The sequence below is a fragment of the Triticum urartu genome, chromosome 2A, assembly GCF_056163025.1.
Source record: "Triticum urartu cultivar PI428250 chromosome 2A, HENAU_Tu73, whole genome shotgun sequence".
Taxonomy (NCBI): domain Eukaryota; kingdom Viridiplantae; phylum Streptophyta; class Magnoliopsida; order Poales; family Poaceae; genus Triticum; species Triticum urartu.
Window position 1 is genome coordinate 111,313,736 of NC_141874.1, and position 10,914 is coordinate 111,324,649.

The 10,914-nt window shown below is 44.1% G+C and overlaps 1 non-coding gene across 1 annotated transcript; it reads right to left on the reverse strand.

The window, feature by feature from the left end:
• Positions 1-9,725: 9,725 nt before the first annotated feature.
• LOC125541995 (U5 spliceosomal RNA) lies at positions 9,726-9,845 on the reverse strand. The gene has a single exon (XR_007297781.1). It is a non-coding gene; the product is annotated as a U5 spliceosomal RNA (small nuclear RNA).
• Positions 9,846-10,914: the final 1,069 nt, after the last annotated feature.

Sequence of the window (10,914 nt, forward strand, 5' to 3'; positions counted from 1 at the left end):
ATCCATCAGTCGAATTAATGGTAATGGGTGATCGATCTGGCTGTGGCTGACCCCATAAGCAAACAAAGCTAAGGTAAGTTAAGCTACGTGCGTGCGTGGTTGATCCATCGTGGTTCATACGTTCATGATTGCATGCTTGCATGCATGCATTGAACCAGCAACACCGATCCTGCATGCATGCCTATACGTACGTCCGTGCCCGTGTCAGATCGAATTCAACTCAACCACATGTGTAGCTAGCAGCATGCCAGTGTACATGCGTAATCATCTACTCTACCAGCTTAGCTGGACGTCTTCAAATTTTCCGTCGACTGACCTCTAGCCCATCGCATCATCTACTCCATTATATCCATCTTTATATGAGTTTTTTTCCTTGTTTTTAGAAGATGGAATTAACTGTCGACAAGATCAGCTGAAACGCTGACTAATCAAAATAATTAGCATAGGCGTGCACTCATTTTGCATCCATGATCCATCTATATGATACTCCAGCAGACACACTGGCGTACGTGTGTCGCCCAACCATGGAACAATGTTGCTGGCCGGTACGATGCTACGCAACCGCTACGACCCCACAACCAGAGACAGACACTTCCTGCAGCCACGCAGCTATCATGTGCCCTAATCCTGCTGGGAAAAGATTCCCGGTATGCAGACTTTCAGTACTTACGTGATTATTCCATGATCAGCCTAATTTTGCCGATCACGACTAATTTGGTCTGACCGATCGATACAACGACACAACTGTGGTACAGTACGTACATGCAACTGCATGCACGCGGCGCTGGATCGCATGAGTCTTTGGCTCGATCTGTTTCTCTGCCAAACAGAAGAGAAAACTGTATTACTGTACTTGTATTTCGACAGGAACCTTCCAAGAAGCTTCTTGCACCTGAATATTATTGCCGGTGCATGCATATATCCGTACGGCACCAAATCAGGCAGCTTATGCGAGCTTAGGGTACGTGTCATCTGGTAATCAGCCTTTGTTTGTTTATTTCTGCTCGCAGGGTCGTGTGCCATGGACGGTGCACTTTTATACTCCATGCTGAAGTTCCTCTCGGGAAACAGACGACCGATAGTAACGTGACAAAACCTGTCCAAACTCCGGGCCAAGCACACAAAGGCGATCGATCGAGAGTTTTTTTCTTTTTTTTAGCTTGATCGACAGCTAGATGGGTCTCTTTTAGTAGTTTTCTGGGTGGTGACAGCTGGTTTCGTGCGTACGCAATGATTTGTAGATAGGCATCGTGTGCATTTATACCACAAAATACACGGAATATATACGGGTCGGTGTTAGAATAACCAGCTTGATTTAATAGAGCGCTCTTATTTATACCAGTGCAATAGTACATAAGATCAATCGATCTATCGATCAAATAATTGGCGCTGATATGAATTATAGCAGTGAATGCAGTCGAGCTGTGCAATTATCCGTGCGTGTGCGTGGCATATCTGTAATGAGGCTGTATCCAGGGACGATTCTAAGGGGGGACCAGGGGGGGCTAGACCCTCCTTAACGATCTCGTCACCCCTTAATAGCGATTAGGTATCACGTATAATTTTATTCGTACACACAAAATTCTGCCCCCCCCCCCCCCCCCCCCATGATCCATCGGGCATCCCACAACGAGAGGCCTAGAGCCCATGTACGTGGCCAGTGGCCCTAATACGTGGAAAAATAAAAAATAAAAACAGCCCACGTAGAAGACAAGGAGTCTGGAAGCAATACGCACGACCACGATGTACGCAAAAAAAACGATGTACGCACGATCGTTTCGTTTCCACAATGTGCTCGCTCGCCGTTCCTCAGTTCGTGCGATTGGAGAAACTTCCTTGGCGCCGCCGCCTGCCCAGTAGATCTAGATCGTCCACCTCTCCATCGAATCTCTCCATGCCGAGGAGGGAAGGCCTCCGTCCGACCATCCCCGACGGCTTGACTCCCCGCCGTGCCGATCCGCAGACCGCAGGCGCAATCCGGCCGGCCGCGCACACACGGATGAGCGACCAGACGATCAACAAAAGGTTAGTTTATTTTGAGTATTACTCCCTCCGTTCTATAATATAAGAATGTTTTTTACACTAGTGTAGTGTTAAAAATGTTCTTATATTTTAGAACAGAGGGAGTAGATTAGTCCGTGTCTTAGAATCTAATTGTAGAAATATATGGACATTAAAAACTAATCAGATATTCTTGTATTGTCCAATTATGTGTGTGTAGACATACAGAGGAAGAGAACTCAGTCAATTCATATATTTTTCAAGCCAATTGGTTCAAGCTTTCAGTATTTGCCTTATTTTGATGTGTTCCTTAAAAACAATAGAACTAGAAACTAGAATATAGAAAAATCAGAAAAAAATAACCGTCAAATTATGGGTTTGTAGCCATGAAGAGAAAATGTTTCGTTGAGAACATTTTCTAGCCAATTGAAACTAGTAACGAATTTTGAAGAAATTATCTACTCATGATTTTCATTCGATTAACAAATATGCAAATTATTCATATTGTAGAACCGCGGCAATATTTTGAGTATTTAGACCCCACGATATTTACTATGCTATATGTCTATATGATTGTCTCTTATATGATTGTGATCGACTCTTGTACTTTAAGCCGCCGCCCCCCCTATCGCTATTTTCTGGCTCCGTCCCTGGCTGTATCACTGTACAAGTGTACATACATAGCATGGCTCAGGCCTCTGGGTACGAATTGTTTATGGGAGTTGGTCCAGCTTGATGCTGCCGTTTGGTGTGGTCCTCCCTAGTGCATCGTCCGGCTAGATGGGCACAGAAGATCCGGGCACATCGTCCTTGCACTTGCAGCACCGACGAGTTCCGGCACCTCCCACGGTATCTCGCGGGATCTTTACTGGCACGGGAGTTCGTGAAGCCTTTTCATCCTCCATGTAGCACCGCCTTTCTTTATTTTCTGGGCCAGAGGGCAGACGCCATATATTGAAGACTGGCATATGCGCCTTTCTGATTAGTAATAGAAAATTTCCATTGCAAAAAGGAGTAATACTAGGAAATTGTCCGATTCTCGCGAAAAGCTAATAATTTTTCTAGAGACAAAAAACCAGCTATTCTCATGTGAAAATCCCGGATGAAAAGTGTAGCTCAACCTGGCGATCAAACGACGCCTTTTATGCTTCTAAAAGTTTTGGTTTGTAGCCCGTGATGATTTAGCAACTCTTTTTAGTTGAAAACAAAACATTCCAGATAAGTACGTACTAGGACCTAGGTGTGGATGCAAGGTCAGTACTTGACTCTTGCCCGCGGTGGTCAAAACCCAAGAAGCAAATGTGTACTAAATGGGTCGGCCACCTTTGCAAAGATGATGATGAGTTTGAGCCTGTGAGCACATGCACGCACAAGAGAAAGAGCCAGAAGATCCGAGCTGGTGTTGGATCCAAAGGGCAGGGTTGAACAAGTCAAAGCCCTCGATCGTCCCCAAGAAAAAGGACGCCGTACCCAGCCGTGGTACGTGCTTGTACCCCCGTAGGCCCGTGCGACCGACCGGCGACCCACCGTGGTGCTGCAGTCGTGCGGATGCTCGATCTGGCCGCAGGCGCAACTGGAAAATCACGTTGCATCCCCGTGGAAAATGTTCACCGGAATTTGCCGAATCTGAACTCCTGGTAAATTAATGGGGCGAGGGCAGGTTTCCCGAATATTGGTATATGGACCTGATGTAAATTTTACTTCTAATGTTCTACTTTGACAGTTAATGGATATATCTGAAGTTTTCTCGTAAAAAAAAAGGTTTCCCAAATCTTGGAAAAACAGAGGCATCGTCATTCTTTTTTCTTCTTTTTTTTGGGAAAGAGACATTGTTGTTCGGTGCAGAGGAACGGTGCCTCAACTCTAGACATTTTTTTTAACATAGTACATACGCAAACCTTCATATATACGCGAATACACTCATCCCTATGAACGCATACACGCACACCGTACCCCTATGAGCACCTTCAAGAGACTGAGCCGGCGTATCATCTTCACATTTTTGAATTCACCGTAGGCGTCTTTCGTCGACGGAAACGTCTTCTCCCAGTGAAAGTGCGTCGCCAAAAATCTTGAAATAAATCTAGAAATAATGTGAGTATTAGAACTTGAACCCTGATGGGCTGATGATACCACTGTCCCTCTAACCATTCAACCACAGGTTGATTCGCAACTCTGAACATTTGAAATACAGCCCACTCACATAATTTAATATGGGTTTTTTTTGGTAAGAAACATGTTTGTGTTTCTCTACAAGCGCATGCAATTTTTTTGGAGTAACGGTGTCTGCTTTGATCTGGGCAAAATAAAGAAAACCTGTACTCTGGAAGGTACTCCCTCCGCTTCCAAATATAAAACATTTTAGTGTATGTTCATTCATTTTATTATGTATGTAGTTAATATTTTGAAATAGCTAAAATGTCTTAAATTATGTAACAGAGGGAGTAAGCGTTTAGAGCACAAAGTTTGTTTTTCTAGTCACACAATATGTTTGTTCATGAATTTAAGTCTTTAATGGTTGGTAGGAAGTTTGTTCCCTGGATTATTCAGAGCATATTTAGCAGACCCCTTAAAATCACAAACTGCAAAACTGAGATATGGGTTGGAAAAAGTGCATTTTAAGGGTTCATTTTAGCTGCGGCCGAACAGATACTGTAAAACAAACTGTAAAACTGGAATAAAAAGCTCCTTCCTCCAGTCCGGCCGTTGCCGCCCCTTCCCCAGCCGGCCACGCCAGTCGCGTCCAACCCCGTCGGCCACGCCCCATCGCCCGCCGGCCGCACCCCGCCCCTGTCGGCCGCGCCCCATCACCGCGCCGGCCGCGCCCAGCCTCGCCGGCCACGCCCCGTCGCCTCCGTCGTCCGCGCCCAGCCTTGCCGGCCATGCCCCGCCGCCTCCGCCGTCCGCGCCTTACTCTATTGCCAGCCGAGTCGTGCCCCTTTGCCTGCCGTGCCGGGAGGATTCCGGCGGCCAGGCTGAGGTCATGGGAGTCCACGGCTATGTCGAGCTCGTCCAATTCGAACAGGCGGCGATCGATCGCGGCGCCTAGCGGCCTTTTCCGATGTGCGGTGATGAATTCCGACGAGTTTAGGGCGGATTCCGGCAAACTCCGCGACGGCGTCTTTGCTCCGACGAGGTTCGACCGGTATACGGGGCCCCCTAGATTCGGCCTTCTAATCTCCAAAGATAAGGGTTTCGGGTGTGCATTTGCAGTGGCCCTTAAAAAATTTACGGGTTGGACCACTTTTACGGTTTCTGTTCTAGACATTTTTTCGCCCAAAATTGTAAAACGCAAAAAAATTACAGGTTTTACCACTTATGCGGGGTCTGCTAGAGATGTTCTCATAGGTCTTAAAATAGAGCAAGTCATAGGTGTGTGGCTTGACAGAGGACCCTCATGAGCCTCATCTATCGCGGTTCTCATGCTTGTGGATATTAACTCTATCATCTTCGAATAAACTATTGTTGATCTTGCAAAAAAGGATATGAAAGTGTTTATTTAAAAAAAATCATGTTTTGAATTTATTGTCCAGATGGGAGCATGTGAGCTTGGAAGCCAAATGCTTTCCCCAGGACCAAGCCGGGGCTGACCCTACTGCAATTGAGGCACATTGAACCTTAACAAAGTAACATATATACTTTTAAGAATATATATCGTATATCATGAATAATATGAAGGCATAACAATAAAAAATCTTAATTTTAATTAGCAAATAAAGTCTCATAATGTCATCTATATGTGATTATATGATGCAAATAATGATTATAAGATATATGTACTCAATTATAAATAACTATTGAATAAATACAACGTGGTGAAGTGCGGTGGGGGGGGCATATGCCCTCTGTCCATGTTGATTTATGTTATGCAAATCAATTTTCTTATAATTTATTGAAGTAGATATTGGGGCACCGACATCACGAAGGATGCCAACACAATTACCAACACGCGCTTCTACTCCAACCACCTCTTCAGCGTGGACAGAGTGGTATGCACTTGCAATTTTGTGCTTGAGGTCGACAATGTCGGGTGAGGCGTTTCCCATCCTCTTATCCAAGTGCAACAGTCGACAAATTATATCATTAATCAGCACCTCGAAATCGTACACCACATAAATATTGTTTGAAAAAAGGACAAAAAAATAGCAATCTCCATTGAAGCCTCTCACTCTCACTATCTCTCGGGGTTGTTTAGGTAGGAGTATTTAATTTCCCTACGTGTTTATGGTTGTAACAAACTTTATAAAATAAATTTACTCAACTATAAATAACTATTGAATAAGTACAACATGATGAAGTGCGCTGGGGAATATACCCTATGTCCATATTGATTTTATGTTGTGCAAATCATGTTTTTGTAATTTATTTAAGTATGTAGTCATATTAGACCCTTATTTAAGATGGAATATACCCGCCTTTTGCCATGCCCTAGGGCCGGCCCTGGATCAAGCGAATATTTGGGTTTATAGTATTGGAAAATACCAGTCCCAACATGTACGATCCCTTGGCAAAATATGGGGAGTTTTTCACCTTTCATATTTCAGAACTAATATCAGAGAAACATACGAAAGCAGAGAATTGCTAAACTCATGCCCATGTGAATTTTGCGTAAAGATGAAATTGTTAGCGAATGTGCAAATTTGATGCCGGGAAATCTCATCGTTAATTCAGATAGCATGTCTTATTGCAGATACTCGTTTTATGACTTTGGTCATGTGTTCTAACTATAATTTACATGGACAGCCCCACAAAAAATGATATAAATGTATCGTGAAATGCAATGCAACTATGGTATGCAGATGTGTGTATGTATGTGAAACTTCTATGAAATTGTTATGGTTTTTGATTTTGAAGGCTGCAAAACACATTTTAAATTCCACCATTGAAATTAAAATATAGGAGATTCTACATTAGAAACCGCCTACAATACTGACCAGGGCGGTTCATGGTCAGAAACTGCCTTCGGTAAGAAAGTAAAGCGTGTCATTCTATAACCGCCTTCAATACCCATGGCTAACAGCGACTACTGCTTAGAGGCGAGACTCTACCACTATAGGTTATTGTCCAAAAATAGTCTTCGGTGCTCTTGTTCTTCTTGTAGTAATAGCTATGCATCAACAATCCATATACATTGGGTCGAGGCTTAATCTCTCCCATCAAAAGGGGAGTTTGCTGGTTTCTCTTCCACCCCTCTCACCAATAAATGCCCCCTTTCACCGATTTTTTTAAACCACGCGATAACCCACATTATTTTTATTCTGCAAATCGACCCCCACCTCCTCGTTTCTAGCGGTTCATGTTTTTTCCTTATCTTTGCCTATGAATTCCCTTCCCGTGGCATATCTCAATCTCAATCCAATAAAAAAAATTCTACGTTGAACCACTAGAATAAAGCTACCTCTGTTGCAACGTACGGGTATTTAGCTAGTTAAGACAAATGTGCACTGTTCTTTTGTGGCAGTCATGTTTGTTTGGGTTGTGGTTTTTTCGGGACCATTACATACGGCTTGCTATACTATGATGTGGCAAAATAGCCTCAAAACCAAGGGGAAGTTTGGTAGCCAAAAGCAAAGGTTAACCTGATCTGAATATCTAAATTATCACAATCCACCTCGATGCCAAACACAACCTTAGTATGAAAACATTTGAAATTGTTTTGTACACTTCCTCCGTTCCTAAATATAAGTCTTTGTAGAGATTCCACTATGAACCGCATACGGATGTATATAGATGCATTTTAGAGGGTAGATTCACTTATTTCGCTTCGTATGTAGTCCATAGTGAAATCTCTACAAAGATTTATATTTAGAAACGGAGGGAGTATTTCCCTTTTGTTTGAGGGCCTATTTGTTATTTTATCTTTGATTTGACCAGTAGCAGAACTAGACAAATTTCCACTTTCTCAAGCTAGGTTATGAACATGAAGCGATCTAATATATCCTCATGGCCTACTAGTTTAATGCAGTGCACACAATTATTTGCACAGATCGATCCAGATCAAGCAATCACCAGCCACCACCTCTACACAGGACAGCCAGCTCCAGCATTCATCTCCCAATCCACTGTTCCAAGATCTTGATGCTGATCTATGCATCATCCCCAAGAACTAGAACTATATATCTATTGTGATGTTAGGTTAAAAGTACACCTCTAGCCCCTTTGACTTAATAATACACAAAAGAACGCACAAAAAAATCCCAGATGAGTAGGCAGGCAAGAGAGGGGGACGTGGATTGGATTGAGCCATTGGCATGCCCTCTCCGTGAACTGTTTCATTGGGCGTACGAGTATAATTAATCACCACCACCACTGATAACAACTGATAGTGGAGTATTAAGCAACTGTTTGTAGTAGTATAGGAGCATGATTGGGTGTTAAGAATGGCGCGCGTACGTAGGGATCAAGAGGCTCCAGCTTGGCCAAAGGCGAGTCCAGCTGTTTAGCCGCATTAATCAACGATTAGGATCCCCTTTCTCGAGTCGTAGACTAATCGCGGCGTGCAGTACGAGCATTTGGGGGCTGCGATATCCTACTGACATGTGCAGCTTCATATGCTTCCAATATTTTTCTTTCTTTGGGAGACGACTCGCATAGAGAATACGCTTTGCTGTGAGATTCGTATCTGTTGTTTGATTCGGTAACAGTTGTTTGTAGTGGGATGCCAAATACAAAATCATGCACACTATATATCCTTGTCTACAGATCGATCTTATTGTACTTGATGCCACGGTACACGCCATCGAGAGTCTGCATGTGGTTTACAAGACAGTCGCAACGTTGAGCGTTCTAGATCAGTCGATCGCCTAATTAAGATCAAATGTCTAATTATTGGAAGCTCTCTATGGTTAAAGCTGATCGCTAACCCATCCTACCGATCGATGTAGCTATCGGTTGACCGCTCGGACGTACTACGTCGGCTTCGCGGACAAATTAGACGGATCGGCCTGTCTCACTCTCGCACCGCAAGCATCATGTACAATAAGTTATGTGACCGGCCTCGATCAACAACCGCATTCCATGATGGAAATAGTACCTTGTAGTCCGTAGATGGTTGAATTTGCCAAGACAAGAGGCTAGAATTCGCATGAGGTGAGCAAGTGACAGCGACGCCCATCTCATTATCCTCTGCATCTTGTTTTGTTTTCCAGGAAAAGCTTATCCTTTGGCATGAGAGATGATGGATCGACGCTAATGGGCCAACTAAACGACTTGACCGGATCCCTCGTCCGACCCCGACGCCTGTTTCACTCCAACGAAGGTCAGCACGCGTCTTCTTGGTTTGGCTGGCTTCACCCCGACATTTGCATTGCACGAAAAAGGTTTTACCTCACCATGAAATGACCCGACGTTGTGACAAGGGCTAAATGAGACGTTGGGGGCAGCGTGCCCTCATGTGAAGTCCACCTGGCTCGGCTCGGCTCACGCACGCACGTTCGTGTGTGAAGGAGACTTGGGCTACAGATGTCGCAGTTCGTAATTTATGTACTCGCTCACAGTCCAACATTCATGGCACACATACCAAATTCGCAGGCGAGCTTCGCATGTTTTGGTCTTCCAAGTGCCAAGGCCCCCACGCGATGGTCGGCAGTAGCGCTCAAATACACCATGAAATTTGTATAATTCAGATTTGACAGGGCATCAGGACAGAAAGGACACTCTTCAGGTTTAGGGTATTTTGTCCAAATGTACAACAGTACAAAATTTTGAAATTCAGTTTTGTTGGGACCTTCTCACAGGGAGAAGACACCCTTCAAAAATTAAGGTATGCTGCTTAGTGTGGCGTGCACACGGTATTCTTTAGTAAAAGGCGAAAGAATAGTTCGCTTTGTGCTCACCACGCAGCTGCGTGATTTCTAACACTAGCACCACATCCTCTTATATAGCCCAGCTCCCTCCCCTCGCTCCCTTGGCCAGGCGAGGTGGGACTAAACCAAAACAGCGCTCCGCCTCTTCCACTTAACTCCCGTGGCACATGCTTCTCCAGCAAAGCCAACAGGACAATGTGGGCCAACCGGGTGACCAGCCCACTCGAGAGGCAACAGACCCGTCGCCTCACACTTGTGCGCTCTTTTTGAGTACGGCCCACACAACAGAATTTGATCCGCTTCTCGAAAAAAATAACTGAACCTCGCAACACATTCCTTCCTGAGCACTATGTAAAATCGTGTGTTCTTTATTCTGCTATATATGTTGTGAACCCAGGAAACAATGTGTATTATTTGGTTGGCAAAGCTGCCACCACTCGCTAAATGGAATGGTACTCATAACAGTAGCAAGGATGTGGCTCTACTCGGCTTTAGAAAAACAAAACGATGTCGCTCTAACATCATATGAAACCATCAATAGAAACATTTCACCCCTGTTCAAGAAAAAAAAAAGAGGAAACATTTTACAACTGCATTTGATTGGGCAAAAGGTAGAGCACAGAAAGGCATTTCACAAGTATGATGACAGACGGTTTCTTTTCTTACTGACGATTCGAGTATTCGCTCGGAAACACAGGTTAACAGCTGGCAGAAACAATATAGGCTAATTCGCAACGATTTGTTTGTTATCATAGGGAAACTACAGCGGCTTCTTTCTCTCGAAAAAGATCTTCAGATGCCACAGCTGCAGCCCTGCCACGGACAAGCAGATGCAGAGCTAGAGGAAACTCAGCCACCCCATCCTCGAGTTTGTCTGCCTGTTGATGTTCTGCATTTCCTCCTCCCTGCACAAATGACAGATAAAAAAAACTTGGTTCCGGAATCGCGTCTCTGGTTATCATGGAATGAAGTTTTACCGGTGCCAAAAACTATACTAGGGGGACGAATGTCAGGTCGAAAACTTGATCTGGGAGTATCATCAAGTGAAATTTTACCAGTGCTAGAAATAATAGGCAGTATTGTACCTTTCACGAAGATAAAACATTTC